Source organism: Podarcis pityusensis, assembly GCF_964106645.2.
Source record: "Podarcis pityusensis genome assembly, chromosome: 6".
Taxonomy (NCBI): domain Eukaryota; kingdom Metazoa; phylum Chordata; class Lepidosauria; order Squamata; family Lacertidae; genus Podarcis; species Podarcis pityusensis.
In genome coordinates, this window is record NC_138030.1 from 89,010,839 (window position 1) to 89,037,385 (window position 26,547).

Genomic DNA, 26,547 nt, shown 5'->3' on the forward strand with positions numbered 1-26,547 from the left:
TTCTGTGAGCTCTGGTTTCTGTCATGGTGTCCCATTGCATCAAAAGTGGTTTAGTCCTGCTGGCCACATGACCCAGAAAGATGTCTGTGGACAAATGCCAGCTCCCTTGGCCTGAAAGCGAGATGAGTGCCACAAACCCATAGTCACCTTTGACTGGACTTAACCATCAAGGGGGCCTTTACCTTTTACCTTTTTTTTTTTATCTGATAGCACTGATGAGACTCAGCCAGTACTTAAAGTGACCAGCACTGTTTCTCATCACAAAAATAAAACAGCTTAGAATTTGAATTTAACACATGTTGACTTATGATTTGTCTCTCCCCCCCCCCAAAGAAATTCATAAATAAGTTCTTCTAGCTAGAAGTTGGGAATCTGGTACTAATGTAAACACCAGAATAGTGAAAGTTTCAGAAAACAAGATTCTGCACAGCATTTATGGAGTTAAAAATCCCTCCAATATATTTTCCAGAGAGCTACTGAGTAGAATGGTTCCTATGGTGACAACAGTTATTGTGGAACTTTGGTCCACTACATGATTATGACTAAGTACAGCTGCAGGGTCATATGTTTGCTATCCTTGGATTAGGAGTTCAAAAGTGCCACAATTTATTGTGACAAGAGTAAGCCTCCAGACCCTTTCAGCATAGTTTCACTGACAATTACCCAAATTTAACAACAGATTGCTTATCTGATAAATTATGGGGTGGGGGAATCACACTAAACTGGAGTCTTGGATTAATGTGAAAAGAACTATTAATCTCCTAACACCTAACCTCACCTCCAACAACTTCCCTCCCTTTCCCCATCTGTCATTCTTATCTATTATGCCATGTTGTTTCTGACCTCCATATACTTTCACATTCCTTACTCCAAGCGATCTCCTTCCCATCTCTCTCCTCCAAACAATAATCCCATATGTGGTTTTTGTTTCTTTCTTGAAGCAAAAAAAGTTCACATCTCGCATTGACTGCACCTAGTTTATGGGTGGGTATCGCCGCATTCCTGTGTGGAGACTCAATAAACACTTTGAAATGGATCTGATTTTAGAAAGACAATTAAAAAACATCTCCAGACATGTTTCTTGGAGATAAACTGTAATGAAACTAATGAAACAAAGGAATGTGGCTAATGGTTCTTGAAAGTGTCATCAATAAAGAGCTGTAAGTAATTAGCAATCTGCCATTATAATAGTTCGCCTGTTACAGTTCAGGTTTTTCCTCCTTGTATTTGCCTTTTTAATTATTGCCACCAGATCTGAGGCCCTCACCTCACAGAGACAGTTAAAATGTTATGGCAGCTAATGACTTTGACATAGATTGTTTCTGTCAGATGGGGAAAGGTAGGACGCATAAACTGTGAAATGTGCAGAGCCCCTCTCCCCCAGGAGCGTACTGACAAATGAAGAAGAAAATTGAAAACGTGAAGGTGTGTGGAGGAGAAAAAAGATCCCTGTTTATCAACATGTACTGTAAGTATAGAACTAGTTCCAACTGTTGCGTGTTGAGTCCCACAATGCCACCCCCCACCAAAAAGTCACACATCACACATCAAATTTTTGTTTAAGGTTTTTTGGCATAAATTTGGCCACAACGTTATTTAAAATACAAAAAATGTGAGTGGTTGCTTAGGCATTGGTTATGACTATCTGTCCTCGCCCCAGGGACAGAGCTGACTTCCGGATTCCAGCGGAAGCCAGCGTGGGAAACAAGTATTGGGTGAGAAAATGAAGCTGGGCATCAGTCTCTCACTTCTCACCCTCATGTTCCGGTGGGGCTTGCACGGCCCGAGTCCGATACCAGGGACAAGGACGAAAGAATGGCAAGCCCCTGGATTCCTTTAACGGAATTCCCTTTTCCGCACCACCATTGGATGGGTAGGCACTTACCCCTCCACCAACCAATTTTAACCAATGCCTAACCGCCATGGAGCCCTAAGCTCACCGCCAAACCACTCACAGACCCAGCCAAGCCCTCAGCTTAGCCACCACCGCACCCAGCCAAGCCTCATTCCCTAAGGCCGAAAGGTGCACACCATCATCTCTGAAAAAGGATTCAGCCTGAAAAATGATCTCGGGATGGGAAATCACATCGCCACCCAACTCAAAAACCTTTTTTGACACCGCAGAATTGATACGTTTTCTGGCCCTTTCGGTGGCAGCTGGGCAACGACTACCTCTCCAAACACGTCGTTGCAAAAGCTGTGACCAAAAAATCTTTGCTGTCGGCAACATTGCCCGCAGCACCTCCAGGTCGCCCAAAATTGCCGCACGTAACGAAAAACAGTCCATGGAAACCAGGTCGTTCTCACCCAGCTGTACCACAATAGCTGCGGGCGGCCCTTCCAAAAACATCTGCCTCCGAATCAATGGCAGGAACTCTGACCAGCGCATTCCCCGTCTGGACAGCCAAGACAAGTGGACATGTGGAGGAAGGCCGAGACCTGGTCCCAATCCGGACTGCCGGGCTCCGATGCCAGCCCAATGCACGATGCTGTGCCCCACCATCCAGATGCGGACAGCCGCTAAACCTGAGGTAAACAAGCAAAACAAAACAAAGATGTAAGCATACCATAATGTTAACGAACATAACCCCTGAACGCGTTTGATTTCCAACGACCCAAATCTTTTATTCTGTCAGCCGACAGGCCCCAATGCGCTGCAGTCATGGCCGCCCCGATCCTAAAGGAATGGGGGGCAAAACCATAAGCCGAATCGCCACAAGCCATGATCGCCTTCCGCATCACCCTTGCGAACTGGTGTCTTGACAGGGGTAGCCCATTTTCATGCCTCAGCATCGGACCATCCCCTGGGGAGCGAACAGCCAGGTACCTTCTAACATCTTCTACGGGGCAGGGGCCAGCCTCCCCCGTAGCAGGGAGACGAATAAGGGCTCCCCTACCCCTCTGATCCGTTTTTGAGTTCCTAATCGTGAGTCTCAGCTCCGCCGGGGATAACTGTACGTCCTGGAGCAATAGGCCCCTAGAACGACCGTCCCTGTGAACTTCCAACACCAGCTCGCCCACCCGTAAGGCTCCAAATAAGGCAATAGAAAAGGCTGCCGAAAAAAGGCGAGCCTCATACCCGGACCAGCAGACACTCCGCAACTTTTTGCGCATCCTGCCAAGCAAGTCGAATGAGATCGGGCGCCGGGATGCAGGTCGGGAAGGACAAAGCCTACTCCAACCTTCAAGGGCCCTACGCACGACAAACTTCGCGCAAGGATCTTTGTCAAAATATGATTTAGAGAAAAACGCTATTGCAGCTGCTTGAATCCTAATTGTTTTGGCTGCACGACCCAACTGAAACAGGTGCGCCAAATATCTTAGCACCTGAGAAGTGGAGGGTGGGGCCCTCCCTTCCACATTGGCTAACTGATGGGTAAAGGCCAAAAAATCAGTCCAAGCTTTAGTGTATGACCGGAGGGTAGAAGGGGAAATAGATGCTGCTACTCCCTGGAAAACTAATTGCTGCCAAGGTTCCAGAGATGATCCGGGAAATATTCCGGACGTTCCCGAGCCTCTGGAACCAGAAGTCTGAACCGCTCCATCTGAAAACGGGACAGAGCATCAGCAATTTCGTTAGACACCCCAGGAATGAAACGTGCAGAAAACACTATATTATAACGTAAACAGTGTAAAACAAAGGCCCGCAAAAGGGCCGACACCCTGGGGGAGCGTGAAGACAGCTTGGCCAGCACGTTCACCACCGCCTGGTTATCGGTCCAGAAGCAAACACGACGGTCCCTGAACTCATCGACCCACAAGTGCACTGCCACTGCAATGGGAAAAAAACTCAAGAAAAGTTAGGTCCCGCGTAATGGCTTCCCCCTGCCAGGCGGGCGGCCAACGCATGGCGCACCATCTGCCTTTCCAATACAGACCAAAGCCCAGGGAACCTGCAGCATCTGATTGCACTTGAAAATCATTATGTAAGTTCAACGTGCCTTGCCACAGGGATACCCCATTGAATTCCTCCAGGAATTCAAGCCAAATGCAAAGATCCACCTTCACCTCACTAGAGAGGTGAACCCGATGATGCGGGGCCTTCAACCCCACGGTAAGTCGAGCCAGGCGTGAACAAAAGGGGCGCCCGGGCACCACCACCCTGCAAGCAAAATTCAGGTGCCCTAATAGCGACTGGAGTTGCCTTAGGGACACCTTCTTCAAAGGGAGCAATTCCTCTATAACTCTCTTCAAAGCAACCAGCTTATCCCTTGGCAAGCTGGAAGTTTGAGAAACCGTATCTAAAAGGATACCTAAATAAGTAAGCTGGGTCGAAGGACCCTCCGTCTTTTCCGCTGCGAGCGGAACGCCCAATTCTTGCGTAAGGTCAGCGAAGGCATGCAGCAACACCGCGCAATTGCCGGTATCATGAGCCGAGGCCAATAAAAAATCATCCAAATAATGAGTGACTCCGCCCAGTCCAGTTTTTTGTTTGAGGGCCCACTCCAAAAACGTGCTGAAAGATTCAAAAGCGGCACACGCTATTGAACAGCCCATAGGCATGGCTTTGTCAAAGTAATACTTGCCCTCAAACTGGAAACCTAGCAGCCAAAAATCCTCCGGATGAATCGGCAGTAAACGAAATGCCGATTCAATATCGCATTTCGCCAATAAGGCAGCAAGGCCGAACTTCCGAATCATCTTGATCGCATGATCAAGAGAGGCGTACTTCACAGAGCAAAGCTCCGGAGGAATAACATCATTGACTGAGGTGCCCCTAGGATGTGATAAATTATGAATTAAACGAAACTCGCCTGGGGCTTTCTTTGGCACGATACCCAATGGGGATACATGCAAATTACGAAATGGAGGAGCACTGAAAGGACCAGCCATACGATGCATAGCCACCTCCTTTGCAATCTTCTTCCGAGCGATTTCAGGCAGCTCGCAAACTGATTTTTGATTAGAAGGATTCCGTGCCACGGGAGGCATGGCTACCGGAATCCGAAAACCAACAGAAAAACCATTAACTAGATAACGTGCAGCAACCCTATTGGGGTAAGACTGCAACCAAACTTGGAGGGTCGACAAGCGTACAGGGGTATGAGCCAAGGAGGTCAATACACTATTTTCCTGTTCCTGAGGTGGAAGGAAGGGGGGCTGACTTGGGGGGTTGCTGAGAACCCCCTCTTCCCCCACGAAAGGGCCGTCTACCGCCAAAACAAGAGGAGGCAGGATGCGATCCATTGCATTTCTCACACGAGTGAGCAAATCTGCACGCTGGACGCTGGCAGGAGCCCTTATTAAAATCCCAGCATAACAGACGACGGCCCGGTCTAAAAGCAGAAATCCTCGACTTCTGCTGCTCCGGCACCTTTTTATCAATGAGTGGGGCTACATAGGTGGTCCACACATCGAGATCCTTGCGATCCCAGCGGGCCGAAGGGATCCTGGCAGCGCGGCGCCTAAAATTCTCATCATATTTGATCGCAGCTTTTTCACCAGCTTTGGTGAATGCAGAGCGAACAATGGATAGATAAACTATCAAATGAAGAGATCTCCGTGGGTAAGCTGCCGTAACCACGCCAGTGAAGACCTGGAAACAATCGAGCCAATGTTCGAATGTCCTGTCCGCCGTAAAGGCCCCAGAGCGTTTTTTAGCAGAAGAACTTCCCTTCTTCTGCTCCTCCGAAGGTGGGAGCAATTTAAACATGTCTACGTAGCGGCCATTCAAAATTCTGGACCGCAGCTTTGCCGACAAATGTGAGCCTGGTATGATATCCCTGGCAGAATTGGTTGAGACTTTAACGTCGGGAACCAACACACCATCCCTACACTCCTGGATGGCCCCATATTTTGCCCGATGTGTGTTGGCCCTTCGTTCCCAAGCCCACCATGGAAGCCCCGAAGCCGATTCACCAAAACCCCAGTAAAGTTCCATGGAATTACCCTCATCATCAGAACTAGAAGATGATGTACCTGAATAAGAGGAAGAAGTGTCGTCCTTCCTCCGTTTGGCACGCTTCCGGGATGCTCTCCTGTGGCGACGCTTCCCTCCTGAAGACTTCCTGGCCGGGACAGGAAGACTGTCTTCAATAGAAGACTCGGAATCAGGATTCAGCAGGGATGGAGCTGACACACACTGCGGAGAGACAACATGTGAGAGGCCAGAACCCGATGCCACCTCAGCGGGAGGCTGAGCAGACGTACGCCGGCGAGCAGGAGCTGTGGAGGGGCCCCTTTTTCCTGAGGCCCTCCTGGTGGAACCGCCAGACCTGCGTGACCGACCCCGGACAGCAGGTAAGTCAGGGGACTGGGCTAACTGGGGGTCCACAATCAAACCGCCCGATGATGACCCTTCTCTCCCATCTTCACTAGATGACGGTGAAACCGGAGACGACGCCATTGCTGAAGGAGGCAGCCTTCCAGATGCAGACGGCTGGGTGGAGCAATGTTGAAGAAAACCGTCCATTTCGGCCGCAAAACGAGATAGGGCTGCTGGGTCACCGGCCATACTCGCTACCAAAGATTGAACCCGCCCCACCGGTTGGCCTGCAGTGGGTGAGCGGAACGCCTGGGATGGGCCTCTAATAGGCCGTTTTGAGGCGGTGGCTGGACCCGAGCAAGCGGCGGCTTTCTTTGGAGCCATACCTGCTAGTTGGGAATAAAATTAATATCAATAAACTCCACCAAAGCAACACAACCAATAAATGTCTATCAAGCTTCAGAATAAGTAAACAACTGCTGGCCAATCACCATCCATGCCGAAGTAGCTCTGCTGCCTATCAGCACCTTTCTTAAATTAAAGAAATTAAAATTAAAATAATAAATTAAAATTAAATAAAATTAAATCAATAAATTAAAATAAATTAGAATAAATTAATAAATCAACAAACTTGTCTATGTCACGATTAATTGAGAGAAATAAAATGTCACCTTAATTCAAAACCAACAATGAAATACGCAAGCACGTATCTAACTTATCTATCTATCTATCTATCTATCTATCTATTTCTATCTAAATTGTCTGCTTTTAAAACCCTATGGCGAGCGACCCTGCACCTCCTCAAGCCAGCCAGCAGAGGGCTCAATGGCTGGGTCAACCAAGCAAGAAAGGGGAGGGGGGAGGAGGCGCAATACTGCACCTAGCCACTGGGGGAGCTCACGTAGCCCAGGTGCAATGGCAGCAAACGGCCACAAGAGGGCCAGCTAACAGTAAAATATCGTAGGCAGGCACTCTCCCAGCCCCCTGCGTGCAAGGAAAAAATGGAGGGCCTCGCAACTGCACCGCAAGCCACCCCGACGGGAAGGCACAGGCCGCGCCGGAGGACCTGGGGAGGGCCGCGCAGACCGCCACGCGCCGCCCGAGAGGTGCGCGGCGACAAGGCTCCCCAAAAAAGGCTCACTAGAGCCAATCAAAAGGAAGGCGCCCGACGCGCCCCCGCCAAAAGGCGAACGACGCCAACACGGCCGGGAAGAAAGGAACCGCAGCAACGGCCCCCAAACGACGCCGAGGCCCAACGGCTGAGCCCACAGCCACAGGGAGCTCCAGGTAAGCGACCCCCGCTGCGTGTGAGAAGGCCTGGCAACGCTCTGCGGCTGCGGAGCCGCGAATTTGCCCAAAAAATTACGGGGCGCTCCCGCGGCCTGGACAGGAGGGGCTGCGAACCTCCCCTACGGCAGGCTACCGCCGGGCCCGCAATCCGGATGGGGCCGGCCCCGTGGGCCGGTGAGGCGAGGCCTCCCGGGGCTGGGGGGGGGATCCCCACCCTCAGCCGATCTCTTTCTGCCCCAAGGAAATAATTAGAGTGGTAAATATAGGTGGTATATTCGAGGAAGAAAGGAGAGGTACAGGGGGGGGGAAGAAGGAATACAGGGGTAAAGGACGGAGGGCAAGGAGGAGAGGGGCCTAAGGGAGCAGAAAGTAGGATCTGTAAATTAGCAAGGCCTAATATACAACCGTCTCCAGACGCAGGCTGCTCCTGATCCAGTGTAAAAAGGCCAAGAGGACGCCCAGCGTTGGGTGTCCTGTATTTAAAGCCTCTGACCCCACCTCCAAATTGGCAACATTCAAAACTCCCCAGTAACCCAATTAACCTCTTAAAGGCCTGGGTTAACCAAATCTGCCCATTAACATCAGGGTGGCTTGTTTACCCCAACCGCAACACATGCTCTCATTTAGGGAGAACACGTTTTGCAATGAAGGAGACATGATACATATAGAACAATTCTATATGTCTACTCAGAAGAAGTGACTCCTTCATTGCAACAGTTGGAACTAGTTCTCTATTTACATGCAGGTTCTCGCCACCATATTTTGCCCAAAGGGAAATTTATAGGGCTAATTTGGACATTTCTGCTTGGAACATGTCTGAGGGGTTCTCAGCAGCTTCTGCTGACCACTTGAAACCAGCACAAAATCTCTGCCCTTACACATATGCAAACAGGCCCCTGTCCATCCTCCATATAGCCAAGCAGGAGCCATTAGTGAAGTTCAAGGATAAGTTCCAGCCAGGAAATACTAAATGCTGGTGGGGTGTAGAGCCCATGGAGAATCTCATGGGCCAGATAGAGAGTCCTGGAGGACCACAACAAACACACACTAGCCACACCCTGTGGGACATAGGTGGCGCTGTGGTCTAAACCACTGAGCCACTTGGGCTTGCTGAGTGGAAGGTCAGCGGTTCAAATCTCCATGACGGGGTGAGCTCCTGTTGCTCTGTCCCGGCTCCTGCCAACCTAGCAGTTCAAAAGCACACCAGTGCAAGTAGATAAATAGGTACCACTGTGGCGGGAAGGTAAATGGAATTTCCATGTTTTCTGGTTTCCGTCACGGTGTCCTGTTGCCCCAGAATCGGTTTAGTCATGCTGGCCACATGACCCAGAAAACTGTGGACAAACGCTGGCTCCCTCGCCCTGAAAGCGAGATGAGTGCCCCAAACCCCTAGTCGCCTTTGATTGGACTTAACCGTCCAGGGGTCCTTTACCTTTTTACCTAGCCACACCATAGCCTGTAGTTCCCCAAATCTGGTTTATACTGCTAGGGTAGAGCATTGGGCTGGCATCTACCTTTGTCCTGCAGTACATTCACTCCAACCAGAAGTCAACATGAGTGGAATTGAAATAGAATCGTGTGGTGAGGGCAGACACTAGCCAAGCTTGATTTCTCACTGGTACTTTGATAGATAGCATGCAATGTTACATGATAGTAACATGATAGATAGCATGCAATGTTAGCATGCAATTTGACAGTTGACCCCTATTTTTTGTTTATATTTTATACTAGCTACTCAACAAAATTCATTTTTGTCCCTCATTATGTTATAAATTGCCTAAAGTTAATCAATTGTTCCTATAATTATCTGCTTTGATGTAGCTTAGTACTATTATTTTGGAAGAATTCCCCCCCCCCCCAAACATTGCTAATATCAGATTTGCTTGCCTCTTATAGAAACTACTAGACATTTCCAGTGCAAGTTCTTTTTTCAACTCCATCAAAGATCAGTGGAATTTTTCCATTTTTTTGAATGCATGATATAAATAAATCTAGATTGGAAGATTTAATATTTGCTAGTGTGTCCTTCCAATGTGCCTGGCAACAAATATCATTCAGTACACTTTATTCTACTTTCCCTTAAGTGGAAACAAGATTTCAGCCCCCCCCCCCCACCATTCACTGCCACCTACAGCACATTATTTTAAATACTGGTAAACAACCAGTGGGAAAGGAAGCCATTTCCTTCCATAATTTAAATGTCTGTGGGATTTGGGGAGTTGCTCGACAGTTGACAGGTTATTTCATTCTTGAAGCCTGCCAAGAACCCAAACAATCAAGAGATGAAGCATTTAAATATTGAGGCTTAAAACCTCCTACTCAAATTTGAACGAATTGGGAATTCAGACATAGAGTCCTAAAATCTTTGAGTTGGAAGGGCTCCAAGGGTCATCTAGTCCAACCCCCTGCAAACCAGGCATCTCAGGTAAAGCATCCATGACAGGTGGACATCCAACCTGTTTATAAACTTCCAAGGAAGGAGAGCCCATCACCTCTCGTGGGAGTCTGTTTCACTGCTGAACAGCTCTTACTGTCAGAAAGTGTTCTGAATGCTTAGTCGGAATCTCCTTTCTTGCAACTTGAAGACCTGAAGGAGTATCTCCACCCCCATCGTTCTGCCCAGACGCTGAGGGCCTTCTGGCGGTTCCCTCATTGTGAGAAGCAAAGCTACAAGGAAGCAGGCAGACGCCCTTCTCGGTAGTGGCACCCGCCCTATGGAATGCCCTCCCATCAGATGTCAAAGAGATAAACAACTACCTGACATTTAGAAGACATCTGAAGGCAGCCCTGTTCAGGGAAGTTTTTAATGTTTGACATTTTAATGTATTTTTAATCTTTGTTGGAAGCCGCCCAGAGTGGCTGGGAAAACCCAGCCAGATGGGCGGGGTACAAATAAATTATTATTATTATTATTATTATTATTATTATTATTATTATTAGTTTGAGTCCTACCCTCCAGAGCAGGAGAAAACAAGCATGTTCTCTCCTCCATGTGTACTTCATGATTTTCCAAGTTAATGGGGAAAAAATTAACACAGAAATGAACGTTAAACTTCTGCTACATTTCCAGAAGTGACTTTTATGTGGTGTGATAGAGCACATAGAAAATTTGGCCATCAGCTGCAGGAGCCAAGAGGAACCCCAGGATATTCCATGTCCCTCAGCTTCAAAATTAATCCCAGATCCTAAAAATGACCTCTCCATTATTATTCATTTTGTCTCTGAATGAAAGGGTGTTCTTTTTCTTATTTTTATGCAACCTAGGAATGTATTAGAAATAGAGATACAGAGTTGCCAATAATAATCTCCCAATTCTAAATTCATTTAATTTCATTGTGCTTCTCTTCCCTGTTTCATGCTGGATTTAATAGTGACTCATAGGACTTTTATTTTGTCATATGAATCAAATTCTAAAGCCTGTAACTACTGTTTCTGTAAGTGATAATCACACCTTTCATTTCACCCTGATTTGTAAGAGGTATGCTTTGAAAACTTGCCTGAAGACTTGCTTTTTCTAATTGTTCTGGGTAGAATTGCCAACATCAAATTTCACCAAATGAAACTGCAAGATGAATGTGGCAGTTCCCACTGAGGAGAAACAATCCATGGGAGGCAAAAGGCACTTGATGAGAACAGCAAAGTAACTTTTCGTCCCTCTCTGCAGGACCTGATCTCATATGGGTGGAAAGAGGTAGGAAAGGGATGTCAAAAAGAAAGAGAGAAGGAGATGGCAGGAATAATAGATAAAGATAGAAGGAGATGGCAAAAGGAGAGGGGGAAAGAGTAGTATGTGGCTCCTAGCAAATTATTACTTTAAATTATTCTTGAGGGAATGTGGCCCTCAACAGAAAAAGGTTGCCCATTTAAGGTCTGGACTAAGAACATTTAATAACACTTTCCACCTCATATGCCTTCATTAGTCACCACTGACATTGTACATTTTGCTTTTGCTTTTGATGAATTAATTTCCTCTTATTGCCAGCTACCTTGGAGGCCTGCTGTTGGGGAGAAAAGCGGAATATGGATATTTTAAATTCATAATCATGTGAAGTTATCTTCTGAATAAAGTAGCAGTGGATATCATTACTTGATGAAAAGCTAAAGGAAGACTGCACCCACTGTCTCTCGTCTAGTTTGGGAAGGTTCCGATTGCCTCACATGCTCAGATTCAGTCACATCAATGTCGGAGGCACTCTCCCCATTCCCTCACCATGAAGATACAGCAGGTTAATATATGCATGGCCCCCTGATTCTCCATGGCGCAAAGACATGGCCCTTCTACAGAACATTTGTTGTGGGACTGAGGAAAGAGGGACTTCCCAGTTTGGATGTTAATTGTAAGGCATAGTTTGCCAGACTGAGAAAGTCAGCAGTAAAATCTGAGTGTGGAAGTGAGGAGAGAGGGAGTGCATGAGTCTGTCGCAAATTCCCAGTCTTCCGGGTCATAATTTGAAAGATCAGAAAACAAACATTTTGTCCTTCAGCTCTGGCACATGGTCTTCTTTCTTCTTCTTTGGCACAAGGGAATGGGAGATTCGCCATGTCGATTGGGGACCTGTGGTCCTGCAGATGTCATTGGCTTATGCCTCCCATCACCCTTCATTGGTAATGCTGGTTGGGGCTGATGGGCGTTGAAGTCTGACAACATCAGGAGAGCTATGATTCCCATTGTGTTATACCAGGATCTGAAGCCTTAAGGTCTTGCTGCAGTGTGCTTTTAAAAAACAAACAACCAGAGGAGTGGAGGGTCTGGAAACCCCCAGTCATTTCTTGATATGGGCTTCAGAGACCTGGAACACTGTTGTGCAGATGTGGTTCACCTGGGGACCATGTGGACTCATGCTGTTTGCTATAGTTCTACACATCTGAGCCAAACAATGACCCTAAAGGCTTTTTAGAGGTTTTCCTAGGATTAAAATGAGGATGATGAGATAGTCCTTCACTGTAAAGAATTACCCATGGAGACCTAATTACTTTTTCTAGCTGCTTTATTTTCTTTTAATCTCCAGCATCAGAGAATACTCACTATAATTAGTGCTGAGACAAAAACGTCTCGCATTCGGTGTGTGAAATATGCTGTGAATCCAAGAATTGTAGCGTTGGAAGGGACCAGTACAGTCATCTAGTCCAACCCCCTGCAATGCAGGGATCCCAACAAAAGCATCCATGACAGATGGCTATCCAACCTCTGCTTTAAAACCTCCAAGGAGGGAGAGTCCAGCACCTTCTGAGGGAATTCATACCTCTGTTGAACAGTTTTTACTGTCAGAAAATTCTTCCTGATGTGTAGTTGAAATCTCTTTTCTAACCTGAAGACATCACTTTGGATCCTACCCTCTAGAGCAGGAGAAACAAGCTTGCTCCATCCTCCATGAGACAACCCTTAAGATATTGGAAGATGCCTATCATATCTCCTCTCAGGACTCAGCTGTACAGCTGCAAATAAAATGTTCTGAATGTATTGTAAAGTGTAATATACAATTGTGACACTGTGAGCTATTTCAAATTCCGTGCATTTTACAAAGGAAATTTTTAAAAAAAAGCATTTTCACAATGTTTTTAACATGTGTGGAGATTCCACCTCAGTCTCCTCTTTTCCAGGTTAATAATAATAACAATAAGAATAAGAATAAGAATAAGAATAAGAATAAGAATAATTTATTGATACGCCCCCATCTGGCTGGGCGGCTTCCAACAAAAGATTTAAAATACATTAAAACATCATAAACATTCAACATACCCAACTCCCTCAACCGTTCCTCATTAGGCTTGGTTTCCAGACCTTTGATCATATTCTTTTTCTTAACCATTATAATTTACAATGGTGAGAGCCAAAGTGGTGTTTTTGCCTCTAATAGATTTGTTTATTTATTCCATAATCTATACAAATTTTTCCTCATTACATGATTTATAAATCCTTTATGTACTTTCACCTTTTCATACCATAAATAAGCGTGCCAACCAAAAAACAATATCATTGGCTGTTGTGCCTCATTGCAAGGAAGCACAAAGCCTGGTTAAGTGCCAAGACCCCTAGAACCTCGCACCCTTCAACAGACGTTGGAGTGGCCTCTCACAATATCGTTCCAGAATGTGCCTATGGGATAGGCCTGCTTTAAAATGCACAAACTGAATGGAATTTCTCACCCCACCCAAACTCTGTCTTCACACATGCACACTTCCTTCCATCTAGAAGCAACAAGACCACAAGGGAAGGAGCCAAACGGTTGACTCCTGCAGCAAGACCCAGGATTTCCTTCCATGCTCACAATGGTTGAAAAAAAATCACTTCTAAAGATAAGATCATGACCCAGGAGTAGCATGTTTGTAATAGGACCTTTATTAGAATCAAAGAAAAATATATCCAAGTAGCAAGCAGGTGTAACTTATGTATTTATTTGTATATTTTGGATTGTGGGGAAGGGGGGAAATTGGTGTTTTTGGAGGGGAGCTGGACTGGAGATGCTGGACTTCCTATTGCTGCTGCCTATTGTTTTCTGCCTGGAAGAAAAAAGAAAAGATTCTTATTTTTTTCATTCACTATGCATTTATTATTCCATTGACATCCCCTTTTCCCTGCAAGGATCTCAGGGTGGCTTACGTGAGTCCCCTCCCCTCATCCCATCCTCACAACAGCTCTGCTAGGTAGGCCGAGAGGCAGTGAGCACCCAAGGCCACCCATTCAGTTCTATGGGTGAGGGGGGATTTGAACCCTGGTCCCCCAGTCCTGGTCCAGCAGTCTAACTTGGGTTGCCAACCCTTTGAACCGATGGGCACACCTGCAAACCTGAGAGACTGCAGTGGGCACTACACCATAATGGAAAAGGACAGAAGTAAAGAGAAATGGTTGTCTCTCTTCTTCAAAAGAGATGTCCCTGAAGTCTTCTTGAATCAGTGATCTGCCTCCTTCCTCCCCAGAGAGCCAGATTCTCTCTGGCCTCACTGTTTCTCATGAACACAGGTGATCTCTTACCTTAGTGACATCCATCCCCTGAGCCTTGCGTCAAACATGGATTACTCTGATTTTGACTACCAGTTCCCTTTTTTGGGAGGCACAGCCACTAATTCCTCCTCCTCCTCCTCCTCCTCCTCCTCCTCCTCCTCCTCCTAGACCAGGGCATCATGTTTTGGTGGGTCACAGAAGGAGGCCAGCAGCCTGCACAGCCTTTGAAATCTAGGGAAGAAAAGAAAGAAGGTCAGGTAATGGATTAGAGTTATTTCCTCAACACTTTCTATCTCTACACTGCATTGGGGGCACCAGGCAGCTAAACTTGCTTTCAGAAACCTCTCATGGAGAGTGCATCTTGTCAAAAGATCCTCCAAAACTGGGAGATTCCCTTCTTGTGATGATGCCCACAAGGGAGAAGGCAAGCCACTTCCCTCAAAGCATCTAAGGTGGCCCTGAGGATTTTTGTTGTTGCAAAAACTAGCTCCTCTCGCCTGGACTAACTATCCTCAAATAGTTGCTCTTCCCAAAGTCCTGAGCCAAGTCACTCAGCAGGGGGACATGTCACAGCAGAGGACATGACACCATTACTTTAGCTACCTCGCTTAACAATGGAACAATGGGCATCCCTCCCCTTAATATACATTTTAAAATGTATCTTTTAGTGGGTTAAGCAGTTTTATTTAATTCATTAAAAAAAAGGTCTAGACCCCTTTTCATGGAACACCGTGATTTTCTGGAAAGGACAGGAAATGCACACAAACACACACACACTTTTCAACATGGAGGGGTCACCAAAGGAAAACACTTCTGGCCTAGACTATGGATGCTGTTTCTCACTTAAGAGTTAAAAATAACTCCTCTCAACACCCTGTAGTAAACTGTCTAGTATTATGATGGACAGGAGCAGGACTTCACCCTTCTACCTCCTCATCCCCCTGTTTCTTTCTGTTTCTGCCCAATGTGCTCTGCCAATAAACAGCTTTCCTTAGGTTGCAAGGGAGTGAAATGTTATGTTTGTGGGTGCCAGACTCCCCTTTGTCATGAGTTTCTGGGTGCCAGGCACTGAACCCCTGGACACTGAACATCTGGGGAGTTGATCTAAGCCTTGTTTCAATGTACCCCAAGCTCTACATTTGATTCTTGATTATTAAAAACTGTTTGAAACCATTTTATTTCATTCAGAAATGAAAATCTGGCATGTGGTTATCTTAAAGGTTTATAGGCAATGGGTGACAAGTTTATTGTAAGTTATTATTTGTGTACTTTAATGTATTATTTATATATAGTAATCAGTTAGGGGCTGGGGTGGGAAGCAGTTTTAAATATGACACTGGTGGATGGCTGTCATTGATCCAGATCCATTTCATAGAATCACAGAATCTTATAGTTGCAAGGAACCCCAATGGTAATCTAGTCCAACCTCCTGCAATTGGACACATTAGTCTAGGTGTGTTCTGACCAAAGCAGAATCGAGTGGTACTACTACTTCCCTTGACACTATACTTCTGTTGAAGCAGCCTAGAATAGTGCTAGCTTTTTTTGCTTCTGCATCACACTGTTGACGCATGTGAAGCTTGTGGTCCATCAAGACCCTTGGATTCTTTTCACAGGTACTGCTAGGAAGCCAGGTGTCCCCCATCCTATGTTAGGGAATCTGGTTCTTCCTGCCTAGGTGCAGAACCTTACATTTATCCCTGTTGACATTCATTTTGTTGGCTTTCATCCAGTTCTTCAATCTGTTAATGTCATTTTGAATTCTGATTCTGTCTTCTGCGGCATTAGCTACCCCTCCCAGTTTAGTGCCATCTGCAAATTTGATAAGCATCCCCTCAATTCTTTCACCCAAATGATTTATAAAGACGTTGAACAATAACAGGCCCAGGACAGGACCCTGTGACACACTACTGGCCACTTTTTTCCCAGGATGATGAGGAACCATTAATGAATACTCTTTATGGGAATGTTCAGGGATGCGAGAAAGGATATATTGTTTGATTATATCCTTTCCAACTTGTGTTAACAAGTTCTACAATTTAGCAGAGTAGCATTCCCCTTTGTAAACTTACACAGCAGATGCATTTGCTCAGGCTCGCTAAAGCCTCTAAAATAAGTTATCTGGTAATTTCCCCTTTAGTCCCTCATAAAAGAAATAGACATGACACAGTCTTCTATAAAAGTATAAAAAGAGTTTACTCACTCACATTCTGTTCACAGATGGATCCCAGAAGGCAGACTTAAGTTACAAAAGTAATATACCTGGAATCTATCCTATCCCTTCTTTATATTTTATTTAGGAATTTCAGTTTTATACATTTCAATAATTTTACAATCATTTTAACATTTCAGAACTCGACTTCCTTCCGCCTTTTCCCATGGTTCCTTAAATTTATGTTTAATATTTTCTGCACATCCAAATTAACTTAATTTGCTCATTTATTCATTTGCTCTTATAAAACTTCAGGTTATTACAATGTTTACAGTTTATTTCTAAATATTCAATAAACCATTTCCATTCTTTTATAAACAATTTGTTATCTTGATTTCTTATTTTCCGGAAGGTTTTGCCATTTCTCCATCTTCCATAAGATTTGGTATCCATTCTTCTTTCTCTGGGACTACTTCTTCTTTCCATTTTGGGGCAAGTACCCACAAGGGAAGGAGCCAAACTGTAGACTCCTGAAGCGAGGCCCCAGATTCCCACCCATGCCCACAAAATCATGATCGAAAACGCTCATGTTTGTAAATGAAGTTTATTATAATAACAATTTAAAATATATATTAATTTAATTTTCTTTTGAAGGGGAACTGGGCAAAGGCGGGGGGAGTCCAGAGAAAAGAAGAGAAACAATTCTTAGTATTTCCATTTATTATTATGTTGATAACCCATCTTTCTGCCACGATCTCAAGGTGGCTTACGTTATTCTCCCTTCCTCATCCCATCCCTGAACTCTTCTTGAATTAGGGAGCTGCCTCCCCACCCCTGTGATCCAGATTCTCTCTGATCTCTCTGTTCTTCATGAACAAAGATCAGCACTCCCCATTGGTAGAAGCACATGGTGGCATCCATCCCCTAGTCATATGGTCTTACATATATTTGTCTTATTTGTACCACCTTCTTCTCATTTTTGATCACATCAACCTCCTCCCTCTGTTCACAGCAGCAGGAGACCAGCAGCCCACTGAGTCTTTGGAGACTTCAAAACCTAGGGAAGAAGAGGGGAAATAATCAGGGAATGGTTTCTAGAAATTTACCTCAAAGCATCTAAGGTGGCCTTGAGGACAATCTTTAAAAATTAATCTAACCATGACCTGATTCCCTATATTTCTAAATCTTAAGGGATAGCAAAAGAAATAGACTATGGAAAGAATAAGATATCCTACCTACAAGCGGGATGAAGAAATCTTCATTGTTTGTGTCAGTTGTATTTCCTGAAAAGCCTCTTTTCTTCTGAGCAATTATCCTCAAATAGTTGCTTTCCCCAAATTTCTCAGCCAAGTCACTCAGCAGGGGATGTGTTACAATGGAGGACATGACACCATTACTTTAGCTACCTTGCTTCACAATATGAATTGTTCCCCTTAAGGAAGTGAAATGTTATGAGTTTGTGGGTGCCAGACTCTCCTATGCCATGAGTTTCTAGGTGCCAGGCATTGAACCCCTGGACACTGAACATCTGGGGAGTTGATCTATGCCTTTTTTAATGTACCCCAAGCTCTACATTTGATTATTGGCTATTGTTGAAACCATTGTATTTCATTCACAAAAGAAAATCTGACATGTGATTATGATAAAGGTTTATAGACAATGGGTGACACATTTATTGATCCTTTATGTAAGTTACAGTGGTACCTCAGGTTACAGATGCTTCAGGTTACAGAGGCTTCAGGTTACATACTCCGCTAACCCAGAAATAAAAATAGTACCTCGGGTTAAGAACTTTGCTTCAGGGTGAGAACAGAAATCGTGTGGTGGCGAAGCGGTGGTAGCGAGAGGCCCCATTAGCTAAAGTGGTACCTCAGGTTAAGAACAGTTTCAGGTTAAGAACGGACCTCCAGAACAAATTAAGTGCTTAACCTGAGTTACCACTGTATTATTTGTCTACTTTAATGTATAATTTATATATAGTAATGAATAAGGGATTGGGGTGGGAAGCAGTTTTGAAAGGGGGAAAAAAGGAAATCAGATTGGTCTGGCATGACTTATTTTTGAGAAACCCATGCTGGGTTTTAGTAATCACAACATCCTTTTTTAAATGCTCACAGACCGACTGTTGAATTATCTGTTCTAAGACCTTCCCTGGTATCGATGTCAAGCTCACCAGTCGATAGTTACCTGTGTCTTCCTTTCCCCCCTTTTGAAGATAGGGACAACATTTGCCTGCCTCCAGTCTGTAGGGACCTCACCTGTTCTCCAAGAATTCTCAAAGATAATAGACAAAGTCTCTGAAATTACCTCCGCAAGCTCCTTTAGTACCCTTGGATGCAGCTCATCAGGCCCTGGAAATTTGAATTCATTTAAAGTAGCTAGGTGTCCCCTTACGGCCTCTTTTCCTATTTTAGGCTACAGCTCCCTCCTTATATCATTTGTACTGTTATCACCAGGTTGGGCGTCACTTTGGGGTGAAAACAGAGGCAAAGAAGGTGTTGAGTAGTTCTGACTTTTCTCTGTCACCCAATAGCATTTCTTTATGTTCCCCACACAAAGGAACGGCCACTTGCTTGTTCCTCCTCTTACTTCAGACATAGCCAAATAAACCTTTTTATTATTTTTAACCTCTCTTGCAAGCCTAAACTCACTCTGAGCTTTAGCCAGCCTGACTTTCCCACTTGCAAGTGTTGACTACTTGTGTATACTCCTCCTTTGTGATTTCCCCTTTCTTCCATTTCTTATACATGCCCTGCTTAACTCTCAGCTCATCTGTAAGCTCCTTATGCAGCCACACAGGTTTCCTGAGATGCCTCCCACTTTTCTTTCTTGTTGTTAATGTCTGCATTTGGGCCTTCAATATTTCTTCTTTTAGAAACTCCCCTCCTTCTTGGGCTCCCTTCTCACTATTTCCGACCATGGAATCATACCCAGTAGCTCCTAGTAGACTAACTAAATGGATAAAAATGTGGAGAATTTGCAAATATTAGTTTCAACCAACTGGTAATCTGGCACAACAGAGGTGTCTCAAGAATACAGAAGTTGGGAATCTCTGGTCTAGTGTATTATTTGATTTTTTCTTGTGGGTGCACAACAAGGATTGCCACAGTGGGAGTTCCAGCAGAATAGCACAGATAATCTATCACACACACACACACACACACACACACAGAGAGAGAGAGAGAGAGAGAGAGAGACATATATATAGGCACCCCCCTCTATTCTGAACAGCATCAGGCTCCCTAGCTGAGCCATGGAATGAGTCACTAGGCTTGCTCTCTGTTAATGTCATCAGATGGTGGAACATTATCAACAAAACAAACAGAAAGATGAAAACGGTGGGAAAGAAAGTAATTAGACTTGTCCTTAGGGCTACATTTGCAAAAGTACATTTGATATACTTGCTGGGATTTCCACCCCCTACAACTTTAGAAACTTTAATTAAAGTGTATTTTCCCACACCAATAAAATCTGAAGAACTCCACATTTGCTTAACATTTTTAAAGAACACATGGGTTTCAGATTCAAGATATTCTACAATATGCGCCTGGGCTGAGGCCTAACCATGGGCTGATAGAAAGATTAAGTATAAGATGCAGGAGGATTTACAGCTCAGTCGGTTAGAGCATGGTTCTGATAACGGCAAGGTTGCCAGTTTGATCCCTGTGTGAGACAGCTGTCTTTTCCTGAATTGCAGGTGGTTGGAATAGGTGTTCTTTAGGTTCACTTCCAACCAGGAGGGCCAACTCACCCTCAGGATTGAGGGTGCCTGCTGCCACAACATGGATGTGCAACTTCACATGCACATGCCAGCACATAGTATGTGTGACGTCACACACATTACGTTGAAGGAACAGGTTACCCAAACCTGAATGTTCAGTGTGCAGTCACTCGAACCGGGCCCCAGCCCCCAAATTCCCTAATTCTTTCTTCTTTGATAATTAGCTAAAATCCATTAGCTTGAGCTGTATAACACAAACCAGCTGTATAAACAAAGACTTCTACTTTATCAGTTCCTGAAGGCATAATGGATGGCCTTGTCAGTTCCTAGCGGAGATGGGATGGTCTTATCTTACCGGTTGTAAATGATGATGCACAGACCTTGCAAGACAGGCCTGTCAGCCCAGGGATGGTGCCAGGAGTAAGGAGTACTCCTATAAATGGGTGACCTTTCTACTCCAAGATAAGAGTACAGGAACAGGAAGGTCTGTTCATGCTCAAGGAGGCTCAAGGATGTAAACTTACATGTACAAACACACACGAGGCTGGATTCCTGGGGAGGGGGAAAGGGGACCTAAAAGGGATATAAGCTGTATGTAATTGCTCTCTAAGTGCGCTTGCTGTGAACGATCATGCAGTGCCTTTCTGCTGCTCCGGAGAGCAGGAATAAACTCTTTCTCTGAAGCAACCCTCGGTGTCTATTGACTCCTTCCTCCCTCCTGGGAGCAACGCTCACCCAACCCATGGAAAAGGTCTGAAAGGCTACAACGTGAAGGCATGTGTATGTCACATCGCACATCTGCATTGCGGCGGCTGGCGGTGGAAGCTCCCTCTTCCTCTCTGCAGATAGTGAGGCACCCTATTCTGCAGGGAGGGCCTCGGGCTCGGAGGCAGGGATGCACTGCCTCCACATCCGAGCCCCCTGTGGCGTTCATACAGAGCTCCCGGTCATCTCACATACTATTGAACCGTACACCACTAATCCGCTCGCACCGGCCAGGTCCTCCCCGGTAAATAACTTAGTCTCAGTCAGGTTCTCAAGTTAACAAAGAAAAATGTAGTTTATTGCAGACACAAACTTTAACTGCATTCCAAATGTTGTTACTCTTTACCTTCTTAGCCTTATTTTTTCCTGTCTCTATAACAACAACAACAACAACAACAATAATTTATTATTTATACCCCGCCCATCTGGCTGGATTTCCCCAGCCACTCTGGGCAGCTTCCAACAAAACACTAAAATACAATAACCTATTAAACATTAAAAGCTTCCCTAAACAGGGCTGCCTTCAGATGTCTGCTAAAAGTTTGGTAGTTATTTTTCTCTTTGACATCTGGTGGGAGGGTGTTCCACAGGGCGGGTGCCACTACCAAGAAGGCCCTCTGCCTGGTTCCCTGTAACTTCTTGCGAGGGAACTGCCAGAAGGCCCTCAGCACTGGTCTTCAGTGTCTGGGCAGAAAGATGGAGGTGGAGACCCTCCTTCGGGTATATCTCTCCTCACACAAGAACCCACTGGCCTAACTGTCTCTCTATTTCCAACTGCCTGCCAACTGCTTTTCCAACTGCCTTTCCCAACCAACCAACCCATTAAAACCAGCCAACTACCCACACCCCAAACCTCGGGCTAAGCCCTTTTATAAACAGGTAGGCTCCACCTCCGGCTTTCCTACTGGTCTACATTTTAACCCTTTCTCTTCCCCCTGTACAGACATTTTCAAACGAACAGGTAAATGCCGCTGTCCCCCCAAAAGGGTTCCTGGCTGGCTGGCTGGTTGTGCAGTGCAGAGCTACACTGCTTCTGTCTCGGAGGCAGTGCTGTTGCCTGCCGGCTTTTGAGTTTCTCTGCATATATATTTTTCTTAAGTCTCATCTCAATCCTTCATTCTGACAAGCAACGAACCCTCCCAGTTCTGCTGAAAATATGAACAATTATATGCAGGGCTGGATTTAGGTATATACTACTAAAGGTATATGCCCAGCTGTCCTTTGTCAACAACAAATTGTGGCTGTTTATTGTGTTGAATATATGCTATATGGTAATTTATGGAGCTAATAGGTATCTAAAACCAGTGATATTTTAGGGAGCAGGTGGGGCCCATTACTTAAATCAGGCATAGGCAAACTCCGTCCTCCAGATGTTTTGGGACTACAACTCACATTATCCCTCGCTAACAGGACCAGTGGTCAGGGATGATGGGAGTTGTAGTCCAAAAACATCTGGAGGGCTGAGTTTGCCAATGCCTGACTTAAATCATAGGAGCCTACACAACACAACACTGTTGCTGTATGTAGGTTTTATTTTATTTATTTTTTATCTTATATTTTGGAAATGTACATCCAGTTCCCCCCCCTCTAAATTTATTTGGGGGCCCCCAAGAGAGTGGGGCCCTAAGCTATAGTTTGTTTAGCTTTATACATAAATCTGGCACTGATTATATGCATATGCACACCAGATTTCCTAAACTAACCAGTGCATAAACAGAGAGAAACTCTAAAAAAGTGCCTAGGGGTTCACTTGACATCTAAAAATTTGAACTTGTATAAAGACAATTATGAAAAATGTTGGTCAGAAATTAAAAAAGATCTAGAAATATGGTCAAATTTGAAATTGTCAATGTTAGGCCGAATTGCAGTTATTAAGATGAATGTATTGCCTAGAATGTTATTTTTGTTTCAAACTTTGCAGATTCTTGACAAGATGGACTGTTTCAAGAGGTGGCAGAAAGATATTTCGAAATTTGTCTGGCAGGGCAAAAAGCCCAGAATAAAATTTAAAGTACTTACAGATGCAAAAGAAAGAGGGGGATTTGCCCTGCCGGACTTAAAATTGTACTATGAAGCAGCAGCGTTTTGCTGGCTGAAAGAGTGGATGCTCCTCGAGAACACAGATATCTTGGACTTGGAAGGTTTCAATAATACATTTGGTTGGCATGCATATCTATGGTATGATAAAATCAAAGTGCATAGGGCCTTTAAAAATCACATTGTCAGAAAAGCGCTATTTAATGTTTGGATAAGATATAAAGACTTGTTGGAAAACAAAACCCCTAGATGGTTGTCACCCTTGGAGGCTAAGGCATTGAAGAAACTCAATATGGAGGCCGAATGGCCAAAGTATTGGGAAATCTTGGAACAAGATGGAGATAAATTGAAATTGCAGAGTCATGAGAAATTGAAACCTAAAGTAAGAGATTGGCTCCATTATTATCAAATAATGGAGGTTTACAAACAAGATAGGAAAATTGGCTTCCAGGTGGAGAAATCAAAATTAGAAACTGAATTGTTAGAACCCAATACCAAGAATTTGTCAAGAATGTATAACTTGCTGCTGAAATGGAATACACAAGATGAAACAGTTAAATCGGCTATGATTAAGTGGGCACAGGACATTGGTCACAATATTATGTTTGCTGACTGGGAATGGTTGTGGAACACCGGTATAAAATTTACGGCATGTAATGCCTTAAAGGAAAATGTTATGAAAATGATATATAGGTGGTACATGACCCCAGTCAAGCTAGCAAAGATTTATCATTTGCCTGATAATAAGTGTTGGAAGTGTAAAGAAACTGAAGGTACTTTCTATCCTCTTTGGTGGACGTGTCCGAAGATTAAGGCTTTCTGGGAAATGATATATAATGAAATGAAAAAGGTACTTAAATGTACTTTCCCTAAGAAACCAGAGGCCTTTCTCTTGGGCATTGTCGGCCAATTGGTGTCAAAGAAAGATAGAATTTTCTTTATGTATGCGACGACAGCAGCAAGAATACTCATCGCAAAGTATTGGAAGACACAAGACCTACCCACCGTGGAAGAATGGCAGATGAAAGTGATAGACTATATGACACTGGCTGAGATGAGTGGCAGAATCCGTGAGCAGAGGAAAGAGACGGCGGAAGAGGACTGGAAGAAATTTAAAACTTATCTTAAGAGCTATTATAAAATTGATGAATGCTAAAATGCCGAGGTGCTGAGAGAAAAGGGGAAACAGTGACATAAGATTAAGTTAGAGAAAGGACTAAGAGGACATATATTTGATAAAATTGCTTAAAAGCTGCTGAAATAATTTTGCAAACAGGGATGCAGAAAGGGGAGGTATGGGGGAGTCCGAGAAACGAAGGTTATGGAAAAAAGGTTGTGAAATTATACATGTTTGTTTGTCTTTTTATTTGTTTGTATTGTTTAAAAAATGCTGTAAAACCAAAAAAAATCTATATTAAAAAAAAAAAAGAAACTCTAAAAAAGTGTATTAATATATTTATAATATAACACTGTAGAAATATAGTACAACCTGGGACTTGATTCCTTGATAAGTATTACACATATATGTAATTTATTTGCATATAATTTTGCATGTAATTAGTTGAGGGTTTTTTAACTTAATAACAACCCAGGCAATGCAACTCAGACATAAACAGGCACTCAATGTGACGACAAACGAATGTGTGCAAAACTTGATTGCATCAGAACCACAAATTTTCATGTATAAATCCATTTTAAACCGATTCCTCCTCCATCCCTGGCAGCAGAATGACAGTAGTAGAGATCTACACCCCCTATATCATGTCTTCCCGTTATCCATATATTTTATTAGCACACTTAGGAAACAATCATAGCTATGGGAAACCAGCATAATTCAAGCCATCTTCAGTTAAGATGGTGTAAAGCTCTTCATTGTACAGAATTTGGGTGGCCAGCAAGAGGGGACTGTGCTCAGTGAATATATATATATATATATTCAGTATATATATATACAGTAGAACCCGAGGTTCTACTGTACAGTGGTGCCTCGCAAGACAAAATTAATCCGTTCCGCAAGTGTCTTCGTCTAGCGTTTTTTTTGTCTTGCGAAGCAACCCTATTAGCGGCTTAACGGATTAGTGCTATTAGCAGTTTAGCGGCTATTAAAGGCTTATCGGCTTAGCGGATTAGCTGCTAAAAGGCTATTAAAGGCTTAGCGGCTTAGATAAAGGGGGGGGGGAGCGGAAAAAAAATCTCAAGACTCGCAAGACATTTTCGTCTTGCGAAGCAAGCCCATAGGGAAATTCGTCCTGCGAAGCAACTCAAAAACGGAAAACCCTTTCGTCTAGTGGGTTTTCCGACTTGCGAGGCATTCGTCTTGCAGGGCACCACTGTAATAGCATTTATATATATATATATATATATATATTAAAATGCTATTACAGTAGAACCTCGGGTTGCGGATGTAATCCATGATGGAGGCACGTCCGCAACCCGCAGCATTCGTAACCTGCAGCGCTGCATCTGCGTGTTGGGATTCACAGAATGCTGTGTGAGATAGTAAGTCTGCAGGCTTGAGTTTGCTAGCTGCTGCAACTGGCTGATGCAGTCAGCCTGCAATACTTCCTATGGAAGTGCTGGGTCAGAAAGATTCAGCAGTAATGTGCTGTCAGTTGATTGGCTGTCATTGGTTTAAAAGGGTAACCTTCAGTAGTAAGGGGTTGGTGTAGAGGAGTGTGGTCAGAGAGATAGATAGATAGAAAGGTCTTCCTATTTGCCTTAAGGTGCAGCCAGGTACTCTGTTTGACTGTATGAACTGCTTGTGTATTATAGCCTGTAGATATTTGTATATATAGCTCACAATAAATATTCTGCACTGAAGAACCTGGAACTCTGAGCATTTCTGCTAAAGCGCCGCGGAGAATTCGCGACACTCCACACGCGCGTGATGGGATTTGGCGCTTCTGCGCATGTGCGAGTGGCGAAACCCGGAAGTAACCCTTTCCGGTACTTCCGGGTTTCCTGCGCTCCGCAACCTGAAAACACATAACCCAAGCGTTTGTAACCCGAGGTACCACGGTATGGCTATTGAGCATTTTCCTGCTCTGCGCTATATGGAATCGGATGGTAACCGACTCTGAAAACCATATCTCTTTCAGAACTGAGTTCGGCTTTGAGCTTGAATAGACGTCAACTAAGGGATTGGCTCTTCTGGACTGAATACAGAAAGGACCTGCAACTAATTAGAAACACTAATCCCCCCCCCCCCGCTGCCCTCTTGGAATCCCCTTTTGAGAACAGAGCATTAGTTTATATTTATTTTATTTTATTTTAAGATTTTTATTAGTTGCAAACACATAAATACATAAAATATACATAAATAAAACTAAAAAGAAAAGTAAAGAATAAAAAAGAGAAAAGAAACAAAACAAAGAATGAAAATGAAATAATAGATAACAAACTTCAAAAAAAAATATATTTTCATATCAACTTCT

At 44.2% G+C, this 26,547-nt stretch overlaps 2 long non-coding RNA genes across 2 annotated transcripts in view; one reads left to right on the forward strand and one right to left on the reverse strand.

Annotated features, from left to right (window-relative positions):
* Nucleotides 1-539: 539 nt before the first annotated feature.
* LOC308480653 overlaps nt 540-26,547 on the forward strand; it is a 33,325-nt gene continuing 7,317 nt past the window's right edge. The window contains exons 1-3 of the long non-coding RNA XR_013988191.1: nt 540-620; nt 11,027-11,186; nt 14,607-14,695. This is a non-coding gene — a long non-coding RNA (uncharacterized lncRNA). The remainder of the gene's footprint in view (nt 621-11,026; nt 11,187-14,606; nt 14,696-26,547) is intronic.
* On the reverse strand, nt 13,865-15,623 carry LOC308480642. The gene is made up of 2 exons (XR_013988173.1): nt 14,469-15,623; nt 13,865-13,996 (listed from the first exon to the last, which is right to left on the reverse strand). It is a non-coding gene; the product is annotated as an uncharacterized lncRNA (long non-coding RNA).